The 18,406-nt window shown below is 50.1% G+C and overlaps 1 long non-coding RNA gene across 1 annotated transcript; it reads right to left on the bottom strand.

Annotated features, from left to right (window-relative positions):
• Positions 1–9,744: 9,744 nt before the first annotated feature.
• LOC127555965 (uncharacterized) lies at positions 9,745–18,392 on the bottom strand. Its single transcript, XR_007952317.1, has 3 exons — positions 17,191–18,392; positions 11,598–16,909; positions 9,745–11,428 (listed from the first exon to the last, which is right to left on the bottom strand). It is a non-coding gene; the product is annotated as an uncharacterized LOC127555965 (long non-coding RNA).
• Positions 18,393–18,406: the final 14 nt, after the last annotated feature.

Here is an 18,406-nt window from a genome sequence, read left to right as displayed (position 1 = left end):
ATACCCTGTGCTACCTAATTGCCCATTAAGAGCTCACACTGATGTAAAAAGACCTGGGTTCAAATCTTAGCCCTTCCATTCACAGATTTCATGAGCTCATGGAAATCACTTAACTCTTTGGGTCTCCGTTTCCTCATCTGTAAGAGGTTTTGATAGGTGGTCTCTGTGGGATTCTCGACTCCTGAATCTGATTGCTTCTGCAAAGATAAACATACCGGTAAAAATCTCCCAATTAGACTAATGAAAAAGACAGAAGTTCTGTGATTGACACATCACAGGAAGGCTTCCTTAGCTCTGATCGTGGCCCCGGGAGCTAAATTCCCCTTCTTTCTCCTCTCCTAAACACAGAGTCTAATCTCTGAACACCTCATTCCATTCCATTTTCTTTTGCCCCTGTCTCTGTCCATTTTCTTTTGCCCCTGCCTCTGTCTGCAATAGGAATTGCAATGATATTTGTAATTATGCAGTTTTAGAGAAACTTCTTCCTCCGATTCAGGATAACACTTCCTCTATAACTTAGAATCTTGGGATACTTAAACAATTCAGGGTTACACAACCAGTATGTGTTCAAGGGTTCGATTTGAACTCCAGCCTTCTCTACTCCAGTGTCAGATCTCTGACCATTACTCCACACTGCTTTATGGTAGCAAGGAATCCACAATGATACATCTAGACCTCACTCTGGGGACAAGTATGATTTTTTTGTGAGCTAAATACCTTTTAAATAACCCTTAAAATAACCATTATGCCATTAATATTATTAAATTATTATATTTATATTATTAAAATTTATTATATTATTATATTAAAGCTAAGCTTTACAGCTGTAGGGGTCCCTAAAGATCATGTAGCCCACCTCTTCTCATTTATAACAGCCTCAAATGGGGATGTCTTAAAGTGAGCTAGAGCTTGAAAAAGCCAGGAAATGAAATGTTGCATCTTTATCAATTCCTGATGACAACAATCAATCAATTCATATTTATTAAGCACCTTCTATGTGCCAGGCAGGGAGCTACAGGTGGCACAGTGGATATTGGGCTTGGAATCACAAAGACTCATCTTTGTGAGTTCAAATCTTGCCTCAGATACACATTAGTTAAATGACCCTGAGCAAGTCACTTCATCCTGTTTGCCTCAGTTTCCTCATCTGTAAAATGAGCTGGAGAAGGAAGTGGCAAACTTCTCTAATATATTTGCTAAGAAAACCTTAAACGAGGTGACAAAAGACTCAAAAACCTGTGTCAGGCACTGGGATAAACACTAAAAGTTTGTTTTTAAATCCTATGTCAGTCACTACTTCCTCCAGGAATCCCACTCCAGCCTCTGAATGCCTTCCCTACCTCCTCACATTGCTTTCAAAGACCTCATCTGGATCTGTCCTTTATCCCACCATACTCTATCATGTATTGTATAATGAAGTATGTCCTCCCTATTAAATTATAATCTTTTGGAAGGCAGAAACTGTGCCATTTTCCCATTTTTGTATTCCTACATTAACCCGAAAAGATTGCTACCATAATACATATTGAATTGTTTGACTTTGTCAAGGCAAGAGATAAAAAGGAAAGAAAGCTAAATTTAGAGGAGGAAGGGTTCAAATCCCAACTTTGTCACTTACTAGCATTGTGCTCTTGGTTAAGTAGTTGCCTTAGTTTCCTCATCTCTTAAATAAGGAGGTTGCCATAGACCAAGAGCTCTTAATCTGAGACTTACAAATTTGTAACAAATTTCCTCCCAAGGAGTGAAGCTGGATATGAGGAAAAATACATATTTATTTTAATAAACCTTTGGTTTCCTTTGTAATTATGCTTTATTGTATACATTTAAGAACATTTTATGTATTTTATTTTATGCATTTAAGAATGTTATTCAGAGCAGGACTCAATAAGCTGCCAGAGAAATCCAAGGCACAGAAAAGAATTGTTTCCCTTCAAAAGTGATCCCTAAAATGTGTCTAGTTCTTTATTGTAGATGGGGTCAAATTGAAATTGTAGGGAAGCAGGATAAATCTAATTTGATGTGATGCAATCAAGCATTTTTTCAGTACCCATTATTCTTCAGACTCTTTATCTGGTACAAAAGGAATGAAACTCTCCCTACTCTCAAGAAACTTTCATTATAATGGGGGGATGGGGGAATCATGTATATGCAGATATATGTATATATTTATATATCTGTTTGTGTACATATGGCACTATATATATATATATATATATATATATATATATATATATATATATATATATACTAAATAAATATTAAAAAACACAAGTCAATATGTTCTTGTTGTTCAACCAACTCTTCTTGATATCATGGCAGACCAGTAGTGTCTTGGAGCTTTCTTGGCAAAGACACTGGAGTCATTTGCCATTCTCTTCTTCAATGGATTACAGAGGTTCAGTGACTTATGAAGGGTCACATAGCCAAATTTGAACTCAGGTCAAGGTCCAGAGCTCTCTCCACTGCATGACCTGTCTTCTGTATGTGTGTGTGTGTCTCTCTCTGTCCCTCTATATACCTATATATATAGGTATATAGCAGTGTGTTTATGGAGTGGATACATATGCATATATTATACATAAATATATTTTTTAAATAGAAAGAGAAGAAAAACAAATCAATAAATATTTATTAAATGTACCAGACACTGTCCTAGGCATTGGAGATATAAAGACAAAAGTGAAACAATCCCAGTCTTTAAAGGGTTCTAGAAAGAACAAGTGTATACACACATTTGGAACAAATATAAAGAAATAAGCATTTATTAAATGTTTATTATGATCAGGCACTGGGGATATAAAGGGGAAATGAAATACCTGCCTCATGCAGCTTACATTCTCACAGTAGAAACAACTACTACGAATTTAAGTATATAGAGAGATTTTAAAAGCGTAAATACAAGTAAAAAGAAATAAGTACTTATTAAATGCCAATTGTGTGCCATGCACTCTACTAGGTGCTGGGATACAAAGACAAAATGCTGGTGTCCCTTCAAAGAGCTAAAATTAAAAAAAAAAAAGAATTCATACTTTGCAAAATCAAGAATTGAACAGATGGAGCAAACAGAGAGAGAAAATGGCAGGCCACAGATTATAGGGGCTAGCTAAAGCCTTGACGGGCAGGGACCTGCCTCTTTCACCTTCCCCCTGAAGCACCCAGGATCCGATGGATGAAGTACTTGGCAAGAAAAACAGCAAGGAACCCCGCCCCCGCTCCCACCCCCTTCTTCCCCAATGAAGTCATTTGAGGTCTGCCTAACTGGGCAAGGTTACAGTTTGTTGAATGAATGATTAACTGACTTATCCTGCTCAGTGCCTGGCCCAAGGGTCTCAAACATTTTCAGTTCTTATTGTTTGTCTCATTTGTGAGACAAACTCACTCCAGGTCCAGGAATACTAGTTCTCTCTGCTCTTCTTCTCTTGTGAAGAAACTGCCCATTGAGAAGATTAAGACCCATACAAAGAACTGTAAAACAAAATAAGATGCGTTGAGTAAATAAAAACTGACATTTATGTCATACTTTAGAGTGAATTGGCCCTTTTACGACCATTGTCTCATTTAATAATGACCCTCAAAACAACCCTCTGAGGTGGCTACTGTAGATATTTATTATCCAAACATTGTTGTTGAGTTGTTTTTCAACAGTGTCTAACTCTTTTTGAGTTTCTTTTGGGAGAAATACTGGAGGGGTTTGTCAATTCCTTCACTTGCTCATTTTACAGATGAGGAAACTGAGGCAAATGGGGTTAAATGACTTGTCCAGGGAAACTTAGGCAAACAGTTAAGTGATTTGCCCAGTCATACAGCTAGCCATACAAATACAATGTATATTAATACAGATATATAATGTATTGTATATAATGTATTATATATCATATATCATTATATATCACATCATATAATACATCAATATTACATATCATATATAGGGCATAATATATCTTGTAAATCCTACATATATATTATATATATATATATAAGATAGATACATAGGACGTATGTATTCATTTGTTTGTTTATTCATTCAGCCACTTATTCATCCATTTGTTTTGTTTTGTTTTGTTTTTTGTTTGTTTCTATAAAATGAAGCTGAGAAAAATTAGATCTTTTGTTCATGGCCTGCATAGCTCATAAATATCAGGGGTAGGATTTGATCCCAAGTCTCCAACTCCAGATTCAGCATTCAGGGGGGAAGGGGGGAGGGGCGGTCAAAAAGGGAGAATTTTGCCTGGGAGAGGGATGCCATCAGAGAAGGCTTCATGGAGGAGGTGAATTTGAGCTGGGCCCTGAAGAATGAACAGGAAGAAATTTGTGCAATGGAGAGAGAACTGGGGAGAGCCAGAAAATGCACAGAAAATGGAAAGAGAAAGAGCCATTTGGAAGGTTGTGTAAAGTAAAACTTGGGAGCAATTTGGTGTCCAGAATTGGCATCAGCTTACTATTGTGTCATCTTTGTCAAATCCGTAGGGACCATATCTGGACAGCTGGAAAGGACCTCAGAGGCCAAGTAACCCTGTCTCCTCGTTTTACAGATGAGGAAACTGAGGCTTAGAGAGGTTAGTTGACCAGTCCAGGATAGTAGATGGGACTTGAACTCGGGACTCTTGTTTCCCAGACATCTCTGAGGTGATCTCTCAGACCCCTGGGTTTCTTCCACCTCAAAACCAAGGCTTATCTCAAGGAAAGTGCTTTTATCTCGAGGAAAGTGCCTTAATACCCTACAGTAATGGAAGTAATTATGGATTGTTAACCTCACACTGCCCTGGGAGAGGGGGGCAACCAAGCCTTTGTAATTGGGCCTGGGAGTGAAGAAGATTTGGTAGGGGTAAGTGCAGGGGTAAGAAGACACCCTGGAACACTGGAATTGTGCTGTGGGCTCCGGAAGCCGGTGGGTAATGGCTGCCCACGACTTAAAATCCCGTTCGTCTGGGCTGCTTTCACTTCTAGGCCACGAGCTCTTTTTCTCTCTCCCCTCCCCTCCTCTTCTGTCCCTCGGTGGCCTGGATAGCCGGAGATTGATTAAATCACCCTAAGGTCACGGAATGGAGAGGTAATTTTTTTCCCTGCCCCGGGCAGCCCAGGTCTCTGCCCTTTTCCGGCTGGCTCGAAGGATCCTCCTTTCTTCATTGTCCCCTGCCTCAGGCAGGTAATGATTTAATATCCACCCAAGCTAGACCCGCTGGCTTGGGGCGGGAGCGGAGTGCTCGGGGCTCCCAGCCCCCTCTCCGAACCTGAACCTCGGGTTCGGGCAGTCCAAGGAGCCGGAAAGGATGGAAGAGAAGAGGGGAGCAGGGAGCGGGAGTAGGATGAGAAGGAGAAGGAGGGGAAGGAGATGGGGAGAAAGAGGAAGGAAGAGGGAGAGACGGTGGAGAAGGGAGGAAAGGGAGGAGATGGAGGGATGGAAAAGGAAGGACGGAGGAAAAGGGAGAGGGAGGAAGAGAAGCGAAAGAGGAGGAGGAGGGAGAGAATTAGAAGGAAGAAAAGGAGAGAGGAAATGTTGGAGGGGGGAGAGGAAGAAAGAGGAAGAGATTGGGAATGAAGAAGAGAAAGGAAGAGGGAGAAAATGGGAAGGAAGAAAAGGAGGAGGAAGAGGAAGAGGAGGGGGAGGACGACGAGGGAGAGGAAGGGGAGGAGGAGGAGGTCCCCTGCAAAGGCAGGCCCAGAAATCTGTTCTATGGAGATCCTCTCCAGAGAGAGGGAACACTGTTGGCGAGCATCTTAGCCGCAGCGGGGACCTCGAGGTTTCGGAGCTTTGAAGCCTGAAGGAGCGCCGGCTTCCTCCTTTCCAGAGCTCCCAACTACGAGGGGCGGAGGGAGGGGGAGTGTTAGGGTAACCTAGCTCGGAAGCCAGAGATCCACGCGCAAAGACGCACATGCACACACCCACATGCCCACGCGCACTCACACACACGCACACGCACACACACACACACACTACGCTCGCGGTCGCATACACGGACCCCCACGCACCGACTCGTATTCCCTCTCACCACCCTCATGCAGCTTAGTGTGAAAGCAGAACAGCGCAGAATACACGCGCGTGGGCTCCGTCCGAGACAGCAGCCTTCAGAAACCATACCGGAGATACAAAATACACACTCAGACATCCCTCCCCCCGCCCCGCGTGTTCACACTTTCGGAAAGCAGATTTAAAGAACCACGGAGAAATATGGGCTCGCTGCTAGGTAAACAGAATCAGGGGAAGTGCGTACCACACGCACACATACGTACATACCCGTGCACTGGACAGGTACACACACACACTTATGTGGAACTCACGTGCACACACGCACTGCGCAATGGCCAGGAACATTTGGGGAGGCCAGATTGTAGTGTGTTCTTGGGAAATGAACCTAAAGCTAGAGGATCTGGGTTCGAATGCATTCTGCCAATTCTAGGGACTGACGTCCCGCAGAGAGCGCTAAGGGTGTGGGGGGGAGGGGGAAAGGGGGGGTCCGTGTGGATAGGCGTGTGCCCGCCTTTGCGCATGTTTGCCAGTCCTGAGAGTTGTCCCGCCGGCAGCACCTGCCTCACTCTCGGGGCGCCACTTCCAACAGCGGCCCGAGGATTTCCGGCTTTACAGCTCTGGAGCTCGGTTCACCTTATCTGACTCCTAGAGCCCAGCTCCTCCCACCTGGGCTCCCGGGGAAGGGCGCAGCCTCACCTGGGTTCTGCCCGGAGGAAGGGCGTTAGTGGAGGAGAGCTTAGGTGGGTGGGACCTTAGTTGGGCCAGACTAACTGGAAAGTGGGCGGGCCCAACTCCCCGGGGCCACCAGCAGGAAGAATAGATCTTGGGGCCCTGAGGCCGTGGGCAGGCCGTGGGCCCCGCCCCACCAAATGCTGGGTGGCAGGCTCCCTGGCGAACCGCTTCCAGAACCCTCTCAGAGCTACCAGGCTTCCCCTCGGGGCTTAGGTGGAGAAGACTGCCTGAGCCCCTTTGAAGGCCAGAGTCCTCTTCTGACTCTTAAGCAGCAGTTTGGGAGCGGCCTCCGCCGCTGCCAGAGAGGGCAGGCTTTCCTGCCGAGGGAGCTGGGAGGAGCATGCGTTCTTGAACCCGCGCATCCTTCACACTCTCGCAGTCTCTCGGCTTCAGTAGCTCTCCCTGGGGGGCAGACACCGGCCTACTAGGTGAAAAAGTGGTTTGAATTGGGTGGCCTGTTCTAGCTCTGAGCCCATCACCCGGATTCGGTTTCGCTGCTTCTCCTCGCCTGCAGATTAGAGTAACCCCTTTACCCCCCACCCTACAAGATCTCAAAGTACAACCCGTAGCTGGGGGGGACGGCAGGAGAGAAAAAATTTAAAATAAGCGGACACCACGGGAGGAAACTAATATTCCCGGATCGAAATCCGTTTTCCTTTTGAGGCGGAGATGTGAGAGCCAGAGGTCTGTCTATACCCAGGACTACCTCGTTCAACCGCTGTCAAGATGAATTGATTCTAAGGAAGAGTAGATGTCTCTGGAGCTCTTTCCCAGTTCCCTTTCCACTACACTCCGGGGCCCACAACAATTCCTCAAGGAAAGCGCTTTGTAAACACAAACAATAGCGTGTGGTGATTTTTGTTGTTAGGAGCGTCCACTGATTTAGTGCTTTGACCATTTGTTATCATGACTGTTGAATATCCGAACAATCGATTCCCCCTGGCAGATGGAGACCACTTTCCCGATCGTTTGGCAACCCGCTAGGTTGCCCATTGGCTGAAGATTCTGGGTCTCGGTCAGGCGAGATCCCCTACACTGTGCTCCCGGAAACTGGACTGGAGTGGGGATGGGAAGTCTGCCCCAGGCTTTCACGTCCCATCTCCATGGGATGGGACTAGTGGGCTTTCTGCCTCTGAGGTCTCGGACCCCACAGTGATCATTTGGGATAGGCAACGTCGTTAATGACTGTCTGCTGAAGGAAAGAGGGAGAGGATAAGTCTGTCCCCTCATTACTTTCTATCCTGCCTCTGGCGACCTTCTTCCAGACCAGATCTCCCTTTACGTACTTCACACCTCAAAACCACTAAACAGGAACGGATAAAACGCTCACCATCCCCTCATCTCTTTACTAGACTCGAGGATTCCTGAATTCTGATGTCCAATGCGGCTGCTCAGCAGGCTCCTGGGAGTCTTTGAAGACAAAGGCTAGATTGAGGTGGGGATGCTGGGATTAACAATAACTCACTCGCATCCCAGCCTCTTCTTGATTCCGGGAGAGGTAAAGGTGCATCTTACATGTTTTCGTGGAAAAGTAGGAACAAGTGGAAATACACACACACACACACACACACACACCTCTCCAGGGGACCAGTCAACAATTGAAGTTACCTTTGTTTATTAAAAAAGAGCGAAGAGAGAAATGCAGAAAATGTACTGGATTTATTGGCAGACGGACCTGGTTCTAATGTCAATCTCTCACTGCGGGGTAACCTCTCTCGATCTCTGTTTCCTCATCTCTACAACGAGAGGCTTGGTCCAGACGACTTCTCAAGTCCCTCGAAACTTGGAACTTTTTATTTTAATCCGAATTCTCTTCCCGGCTCCATCGCTAACTTGTGACCTTAAGCAAGTCAGGTGCCCTCTGGGCCTCAGTTTTCACCACTGCCAAATGGGGAACATCATATCTGTCCTGCCCTGTCCACCTCCTCAGACTATGGGGAAGCTTAGCTGAGGTTACGTTTGCGAGGTGCTCTGGGAGCTGGGTTGAGCTGTACAGAAACAGAGAAAATCAGTCTCCCAGGTCGCTTCTTGTCAAGGGCGCCTAAGCTAACCTCGAAGATTTGCCGGGACTTTGTTTGCCTGCACCGGCTCCTGAGCACCTGGCCTAGCCCGCTAGGTTCGGGAATGGCTTGGGAGACTGAGCTAACAGACGCCGCTGGAGATGCACTTGGTCTTGCTTGCGATAAACACAAATGCAGGCTAGAACCCGCTGAGGCTTGGAGACTGAGAAATTTCCAGAGTGGGGAGAGCAGAGGCTCGAGTGCTCGTTGGTTAGCTGACTTTGCGCTCTCTAGGAAAAGTTGGAGGTGGATAGCTACTGAGGAGGGGGCACGTGAGGAGAGGAAGGAGAAAGACAATCAAATCTAGCACCTAGCCAGAGGGCAAGAGAAGATAGCCCGCAGGAGCTCTACAGCTCTAGTTCTACAGATGTGGATCCCCTTTTTTGGTTTTATTTTGTTTTCTAAATCCTCTGATATTAAAAATTGGAGAGCGCTTGGAGCCTCCTGGATAGACCCAATCGGACTCTAGAAACGCAGGCAAACGAAATGCTGTAAAAATAAAATATTCCCGTCCAATTCAATTGTTCTCTGAATTGGAAAGTCACGCAGTCGACTGGCTTTGGGCAGTCCACCCGATTGGAGAGGAGGTCTATCGATCTTTGGACAAAACTTCAATCTCAATAACTTTGCTTTTCTATTACGCTTTAAGATTTACCAAAAGCTTGACAGCTAGGACTGTGTTTGTCTCACAATCACATTGTTTAATGAGTATTACACATATCAGCCCCATTTTACAAAGAAAGGAAACTGAGGTTCGTTCCCAATTAATAAAATAGGTAACAGAGTCGGGATGCAGACCAAGGACGCTCTCTCGGTTATGATACGGATTCTCTTCTGTAGCTTTCTGGTCAGTCTGACTGATTCTAAAAGCTGAGGTTCAGTTCTTTTAAGCCTGAGAAAGGGAAGATTATTTTCTTTCTCTCTCTCTCTCTCTCTCTCTCTCTCTCTCTCTCTCTCTCTCTCTCTCTCTCTCTCTCTCTGCCTATGAGGAAAATCGATTCGTTTAGATTCGCAAGCCTTGGAGGTAGCAGCAATATAGGAACATATTCCCCAAAATAAAGGCACCCAAGGGACAGAGGTTAAAGGGCGAGCTGGGCGGACGGGCTCGTGGAGTGGGTTTGAGGGTATGAGACTAGGACTCCACGGAGAGCTGTCCAACCCTTCTCTTCCAAGTTGCGGAGAGAGACTTTCCTAGAGGTTTGGCTTCGTTGAAATCTCTCAAGAGAGAAATTCAAACGTACTTTTGAGTGTGGGCGTGTCTTTGAGGTCTGCGTGTTGTGTCCGTTGCATGTGTGTAGTGTGCATGTCTGTGGTGGCTGTGTGTCCGCGCCATATGTATCGCTCCGTGTTGTGTAGTTCTAGTACACGTGTGGCAACTGTGTCAAGTATACTGTGTGGCAAACGCATAGTTTGCTTGGGCGTCCCCGTGCCAATCCGGCAACTTGTGTCCGGAGTAGCGCGTGTCGTCGGGGTGTGTACGTGTGCCTGTTGTATGGCTGGGGTATCTGCACTGTGCGTCCGTAGGCTCGTAGTGTACGTCTCTGTATGTGTCCGCCGCCTGTGTGTTTGTGTCTGCTGGGTGTCGTTGGGGTGTGTGACTTTATTCTGTCTGTATGTCTCTCTTTGTGCATTGCGTTTCTGCAGTCTTTGTCTCTATAAAACAGTTGACTGTGCGTGCCTCGGTCTGAGCCGGCGTCCTGTCCACCTCTCCTCAGTCCCCCTTCTCCAGCCCAAACCATTGTCCCCAGAGCGGTGATTTCTCCACGATTTCCCCAAAGGACGATCCCCCCGGGTGCAGAGCAGAAATTTCCTCTCACTTTATTGCTTCCCTCAGCTAATGGCTCATTCTAACCAGCCAGACTGGCAGAGCTTAACATCATTATCATCATCATCATCATCACCATCATTATCAAGTCTGGAGTGGGATAAACAGTCCAACTTTCCGTTTTCATCTTCCTAAATTCCGTTCGTGGCTAGTCAGTTCGTCAGCTCGATACCATTTGCATTGGGCCAAGAGAAATCCGGCCCTGCGAAGCCCCGACGGGGCGTCCAGTCTTGGGGGGAGGGGAGGAGCGTCTGAGCTTTACAATCCCCACAGGAGAGTGAATGTCAAAAGCAACAGTGCTCATTCCGACCCCCCCTTAGGAGATAGAGCCCGCCAGGCTCCTGGGACCCGCGAGTTCTTCTGCACACTGGCTGGCTGGTCCCCGAACTTGGAGCCCTCTGCCAGGCTTTAGAGTGGCGGCCTTCGGCCAGGGAGCAGGGAGCTGTGGGACTGACCCAGGGAGGCTCAGAAGGAGCCTGCACTCGGCTCGGCTCCCAGAAGAAGCTCCTGCCACGTGCCGGCCAACAGCTTCGGCCCGGAGAGCTACCTGGGAGAGCGCGATGTCCCTGTGGCTCACACCTGCCCCCGTCCCCGCACCATGTTCTGAGGCAGCCCGAGGGGAACCGGAAAATCTAGTGAGGGCAGCAGGCGCCATCCGAGACGGCTTTGTCCGAGTGTAGACTGAGCAAGACGGATCTCACTCCGATCTCTCCTTGCACAGACTGCAGGTGAAGTCCAGCGAGTGAATTAGCACAGCGTTTCCCCGGGTCTAAAATCAGCTGGGTCACCCCTTCGCTTCTTTCTGGTTTCAGGGTTCCCAATCCAGCGCGAAGCCCCTAAATCCTTTGAAGCCAGAAATGTCTCTGATCCCCCCCCACCACCACCACCACTTCCACCTCGGTCTCTATAAAGATGGCAACTGCCAAACCTCTCCACTCAGGTTCCAGTGACTCTTAAAGACATGCAAAGAAGGGGGGGGGGGAGTACACAACGACTTATACAACCTTGTTACCTCGGTCCGTGGCCAAGAAGGTCCCGCCCGCCGGGACCACGGCTCCTTTCTCTGTCCCTCTGGGTCTTGGGATCTTCGAGGCTTGAAGACCCCAACCCTGGCCCCTGGCGAGATGGAGTTGGTACCTCTAAAAAATCCGGGGTGAGGGGGAAGAGCACCGGAGCCCGAGGGCTGCGAATAGAAGGTAGTTGGCGCTAATTAAAAAGGAAAAGCTGCCGAAGCTCAAGGCCGTCTCTCCAAATTTCGACCAGGCTGTTCACCCCCTCCCCTTGACCCCCACTCTGAGAAAGAAAAGAAGCCGACTCCTATTTCTTTTCTGTCCTGTCCTGTCCTCTTCTTCCCTTCCCTTCCGGCTACTGGGACCACTTTGCACCGCGAGGAGACGCAGCAAAGAGCTTTACCAGTTACCTACTGGTGTTTACCCTTAAAAGCCAAATCTTCAGATCCTGGAGCAGCTGATGTCGGGCAGAGCCAGACTGGGTTATGCCTGAAATGCTCATTTTAGTTTTTACTCGTTTTGGATTTTGTTTTTTTGTTTTTTGTTTTTTGTGTTTTAAGTCTCCTTTGGGCGGAATTACTGTTACAAAGCTCTTGTAGACCGCGGTAAGCAGGAGGTCTCCAGGCCCCATAGCAGGTGGGCCAATTATCTTTCGGGAAGGTGCTGGGGCCCGGCTGAAGCCCTCGTTCTCCGGAACTCGCCATTCGAAAACTGGTTTTAGTTTGCATTAAGCAGGTCAACGAATCCTATTCTGAGGTTTTCAAAAAAAGAGCGTACTGTATTTAAAAAAAGATTGTTGTTATTGTTATTGTTATTATTAGGGGGGGAGCTCATACTTGGACCTCTGATTTTCCTGTCCCTTCCAGCCCCTCCCCCTTCTTATGCCCACACCAAATACCTAGAAGCCGATCTTCACAGCCGTTTGAAAGACTAATTAAATTCCCTAGGGAAGACGGATATTTACCGGGTTGTTTTTTTTTTTTTTTTTTTTTTCCTTCCTACGGCAGGTTTATGCGGCCACCACAGATATAAAGATTTGTTGGGGGCTGTTTTCCAAGAGAAGGAGGAGAGGGAGCAGAAATAGGGGAGAAGAGACGAGGAAAGTTAAGGGAATCCTGCGGGGATACCGGTGGTCTCCAGCCAGCCGGGTGGGCTCCTGAATCTTAAGGACTCTTTGGAAACCACAATTAAGCTTTTTTGGTGTCGGAAAAACTAAAACTCTTCACCCGTTTTTCACTCTACTTCCTCACTCCCACCCAAGTCGTCCAGAACCCTGGGGGGGAGGGGAGGGGGCACCACAATGAATTTTGGTATTGTGGAGGATGGAAAACACGTGGGGCGTTTGCCCCACCTGCCTCCAAAATTTTCTCCCCAGCTTCCTTTTCACCAGCTACCGTCACCTGTCTCCTTCTTTGCTTAAAAGTGAGCCGATAACAGGACTGGAGCTCTCTATCTCCTACCTACACCGCCCCCCTACCCCCACCCCCAGGTCTCAGGGGACATCTCGGATGAGACTCTTTCCCTTCTGCATGCAGAGAAGCTGTCCCCAGCCAGACTTAACTAAAATCCAGTCTTGCCTGTGCTCAGCTAGCATCTCAAAATCCATTCTATTAAGGATTTTCCCCAAATTCCAGGACTCCGGGGATCCTTTGCACTGCTTCCCTGGAAAGCCCCCAGACTATTGTCGAAGATCAGAAATTTAAAGAGTGTAAGCTCATCACTCCCACAAGATTTCTTACTCTTCCCCCCAAAAAATTAGCCATACACCCATTTGCACTTATGCAGATAAGAGTCTATGGAAGAATCCGAGCCCTCTCAACCATCTTGACCTTTACAGAAAAAGTTGAAGGACCGAGCCCCAGAGCTGCAGGATGCCCACTTCCCTGGATAGATGACTGCCCTTCTTTTTTTTTTTTTTTTTTTTTCCTGCTCCCAAAAGAGAAATCAGTCAAGTGGCCCGGAAGATCTGGGGCCTGGGTCTCAATTCTGACTTGCCGCTCTTACTTCCTGCTCTACTGGCTTGCTTGGCCTGGCCTCGATGGGGTCAGGGAGCCCCCAGTTGGATTAGCCCTTAGCCCTCTCCCTGTCTTGCTCCATTAGCCTATTCCAAATCTGTCCTCCGGTGAAGGGGTCTGGGCTAAGCTTCCCAGAACACGGGGACTTTGAATACACTGAGGACTGGGGGTTAAACTTATTAACAATAGAAAAGCTGGTTAGAAATGGAGCTTGTCTTTTTTTGGGGGGTTAGCTTCGGGGCCTCCTATCTCAGAGAAGACAAGAAATTCTGCTTTGCGGGGTCACCTTCTTCAAAGGGGAGCCAGAGGACCGAGCCCAACCTCTGGGAATTTCCCCTTCTGTCACCCCGCTCGGCCGAAATTCCGGCCTCTTCGACACTTGCTGTTCCCCTGCCCCCATCGGGCCTTTCCCTTACAAGAATAAAACCAAAAAGAACCAACGGCCTGGAATTTCTGGGCATTGGGACCCATTTTCGTTGCTCGCTGGGATTGAGAGGCTCTCTGAGGAGCGGACATTAGAAGGGTCATAGAGCGGGGCCAGTTTTCCCTAGAAGAGATCCCCCATCCCCCCCACTCCAATCGGGGAGCCATCTTTGCAGGGATCAGAAGACCTTGATCATCTCAGTTCAGATAGCCCAAAGACTTATCATTTGATCGAGGAGGTACACCTAACCACTCTGGGGGCCTCAAGCCTCCCTTTCCGCTCTAGACTGGGGTGGGGGTGGGGGACAAGCAGAAGGGATACTCTCTTCTTACTCTCCCTTCCCATCCTCCCAGCTTCTTCCTTTATGGGCAGTTCTTCCTCCCCATTGTCAACAGTAATTACTTTTATTTTCTTTCGTGTGTATGGGGGAGACGGTGGAGAAAAAAAAACTATATATTTCTCTCCTCTTCGGCTTTATCCCTGTCTCTTGGCTCCCTTTGGCTCCTGGGGCTTCCGCAGGGGTGAGGGTCAAAGGCAGGGCTGAGAGTGAGACCAGAGGCGCTGACAGCCTTTGGGTGGGGGCTAGAGGCTGCTGACATGGAGCAGAAAAAAAGGTGAAGGCCGCTTAGTCCAGGCTAAGACCGGGTTCCAGAGGCCAGGTCCAAAATTAGCCGCCTGAAGGAGACTTTCTCGGCCCCATGCCTTTTCTCTCCATGCCCAAGTCTAGAAATCCCAAAGCCCTTTCTGGAGAAAAGCAAGGAATGAATAAGTGCCGTTACCTTTCTCCCAAGATCCCTTAAACCAGAACCCATTCGTTCACTCTCCCTATAGGCGTCTAATCCTGAGGAAGGACTACTAGAAGAGAGGGCCTTTCTAGTTTCAGACCCCAGTCCCACTTGGGTGGGCTCTATGATTTCCTCCACCCTCCCCAGTTTCTGTATTCCCTTGGACCCGGGGGTCTGGAGGATGTTGCCTGGAGGGGAGAGTAAAGAGAAGGAAAGGTGAAAGGAACAAGAACGAAGGTAGCCCTGAAGGTCAGCTGCCCACACTAGCGGGCTCCTCCACTCTCATTGCCTGCGACTCTCCCCTCCCCGTGAATCTAGCGCCCCGCTATTCGTTTGCCTGATCTGGAGGGTGAGCTCCGTGGCAAAGTGGGGGCTTTACTTTGACACCTATTTCGGTATCCGTAATTTAAACTGCGCAGGTTTCGGAAGAAGGGGTAGCTACGGCTACAGCAACCCACAAAAGAGGCAGCGAAAGTGGGGACCTGGTTTCTGTGGGTTTAGGGCTTGGGGCATTGAGGGTGCTTGGGGAGGTGGGGTGGTATAAATTGGATTGAGCTTGGAGGAAGACAGCCCTAGTCTGCAGTGTTTAGGTCGTAGTTCCCTGGGGAGATCGGCCTCTCCTAACCTAGGAAGCTGGAGTGAAAGGAGCAGGAGAAGGAGGAAGGCCGGGAAAACCCTTAAGCCTTTGCAGACAGAAGTGAGTTCCCAGACCAAGTCCTTTTTATTCCCGGCTCTTTCTCTTAGGAGCATTTCCAACGAGGGAATACCCAGACAGGACGTACTTGTCCCGGAGGCTTCCCCACCACCACCTCCACCACCACGCAGGCCGAGCCCCAAGCCAAGCTCCCTTAGGCGGGCTACCGAAGCCACCAAAGCCCAGCAGAGGCCGGCGGGACCGAGGCAGGCCCTCCCACCGCCCACCACCTCCTCTCTCAGGCCGCCCGCCTCGGGCCCAGCTGGGCTCTCGGCGCCGGCAAGAATTAGGGACTGACAGAGGAGGAAGAAACACAATTAAGATAAATCCACCCACCTTCCTGTGGGAGCCCTCCACCTGCTGGCCTAGCGGCGGGACCCCCTGTTTCCTCAGCTCGAGCGGGACTGGAGTCCCCTCTCTAGCCTCAGCGGCTCTCTGCCCCGCACACAGCCTCCAGCTCCGGAGGGGCTTGCCCTGAGCAGGTGTGGGTGCGGGAGGGGGCAGAGTGCTTCCCCACCCGTACCCTTCCAAAACTGTCCCCTGCCCAAAGCTCTTCCACAGAGCGTTCCTCTCCTAAGCACCACCGTTGCCCCCCCCACCCCCGTACCCCAGCCGGGTGCTCACCTCAGCTGGGAGCCTCAGCAGAGAAGCCGCAAGGTCTGGAAATGGTTGTAGGAGAAGGAATGAGGGGGGGCCGGGGGCAGGCGAGTCAGTCCCCCCTCTCTTGCCTTGCCCCTTTCCCGGCAAAGAAGCAGAGGTGCTAGGGAGAGCCGGCTTCGGGGCACCTGGAATCAGGGCTGGGCGGTGTAGAAAGGTCCCAGAGCGCCGGTGACAATACCACAACCCCTTCCCACCCCACTTCACCCCAGACTTCTCGGAGCTCTGCCAGTCCCCGCATCGGTCGAGTCCCAGCGTGTTCCCCACCCCACCCCCGCTCCTCGGCGCACCAGAGGTTCTCCAAAGATTCTCACCCCTTCTAGTCCCCGTCTCCCCTCTCCTCAAAAGCCCTCCGCCCGGGCCTGGGGTAGCGAACTCAGCAGCCCGGAGACGCTAACAAAGTGTGTACTTGCTCTGTTTATGTTTATAACTCTGCGGGAGGGAGAGGGGCGTCCCGACCAGGGGCCACTGGGGTTGGGAGGAAACGGGGGGAACCGGGAAGGCTCGTGGGACCAGCTGATGTTGGACGGGGCAGATGCCAGCAGGGAGCAAACCGACAGTGGGCAGGCAGAGAAGCCGGGTTCGAACTACCGGGGTTGTGAAGGGGACGGGGTAAGATAGGAAAGGGGAGGACACAGCGGGGCAAGGGAGGACGCTGCAGGATGCCCCTCTAATTTGGGGGGGACACAGATTCTTAGCTACCCTCCAGGGGGTGGGGCGTCCTGGAAGAACCGGAGCCCTAAGAGAAAAAAAAAAAAAGGTGGCAAAAACCGTGGCAAAGAGCTTTAAAACATTTTTAATTAGAAGGGGGAAAAGATCACATCCAAAAGCCCGCGTTTGCAGGAAGACGGGGGGAGGGTGAAGCTGGGGGGCAGCCGGCGTTTACTCTCCCTTCACACCCCCACCCCCACCCCGCGCAAGGTCCCAGAACTAGGACGAGTCCCACGGGAGCAAGCCCCGCAGGGATCCAATCGGGTGGCCCCGTGGTTACTCAGAGTCACCTCGATCCCGGGACGGTACCTTGATCCGGTGAAAGCGCGTCCGGGCTGTGGGGCCGGCCGGGGGCAGGAGCGCGGAGAGAGGACGGAATATCCTCTTAAAGGGCCAGTCGCGAGAGGCTCCGAGGTGGTTGCGAAGGAGGGGGAGGGGGAGAGGGAAGAGGGGAGGAGGAAGGAGGCGGGGGGGGGGGAGATAAGTGAGGTGAGGAAGAGGAGAGCACCCCCCCAAAAGAAAGAAAAAAGAAAATGTCCCCCCAAAGCAATCCCACCTCCAGCCCGTACTCTGCGCCTCCGCCGCCAATGATGATGATGGTGATGATGGTGATGGTGATGATGGTGAATACATTGGAAAGTTTTTTTGGCCCCGGCGAGGGGTGTCAGATTGAAGGCTCTGTGCGCATGTGCGAAGGTGTCCGGAATTGACAATGCTGGGGAGATGAAGATAGCGTGTAGCAGCTTCGGGAGTCAAGGAGGAGGAGAGGGATTCAGCAAGCCGACAACATGAGATCCAAGGCGAGGGCCAGAAAGCTAGCCAAAAGTAGGTCTCTACCGTTCCGCGCTTCCGCCCCCGGCGCTCCCGGCCCGCGCTCCCGGCCTGGCCTCCCCCTCGACCGTCCGCGCTGGACTGGGGGGCACTGGGGAGGGGATTGGGGGGCTTCTAGAGGAGGGGGGTGTTGTGCGTGCGCCCCGCAATCCAGCGCGCTGCGAGCTCCCAGGCCACCTTGTTGGGGACTGCAGAAGGGTGGACCGGGAGGGCTGGGGGGGGTCTCTCTTCCTCTTTCTCTGCTCTCTTTGCTCGTCCCCCCACACACCCCCCGCCCTGGTTCCCTGCGGAGGAGCCGGGGCACCGGGATTGTGCTGTCCCCGAGGGTTAGCCGTCCCCCCCGATAAAAACCACCCCCCAAAACCTTCCCAGTGTCAGGCGTTCCGCCGGCTGAACTCAAGGCGCGGGGGAATGGCCGAGGAGGGAGGGGGTGGAGGGGAGGGCGAGGGGGTGGAGGGGAGAGAAAAGCGAAAGTTAACGAAAAGTTGACGAAAGGGGAGAACAACTTTTTTTCCTTCCTCACTCACTTATACACATACACACTCCCTCTCCCTTTCCTACTCCCTCTCCCTTTCCTACTCTCTCTCTCTGTCTCTCTCTCTCTGTGTCTCTCTCTGTGTGTCTGTCTGTCTGTCTGTCTGTCTCTCCCTCTTTCTTTCCCTCTCTCCCTCTCCCTCTTTTTCTGCCTTTCTCT

This window comes from Antechinus flavipes, chromosome 3 (assembly GCF_016432865.1).
Source record: "Antechinus flavipes isolate AdamAnt ecotype Samford, QLD, Australia chromosome 3, AdamAnt_v2, whole genome shotgun sequence".
NCBI lineage: Eukaryota > Metazoa > Chordata > Mammalia > Dasyuromorphia > Dasyuridae > Antechinus > Antechinus flavipes.
This window is presented reverse-complemented; position numbering and strand designations above follow the sequence as displayed.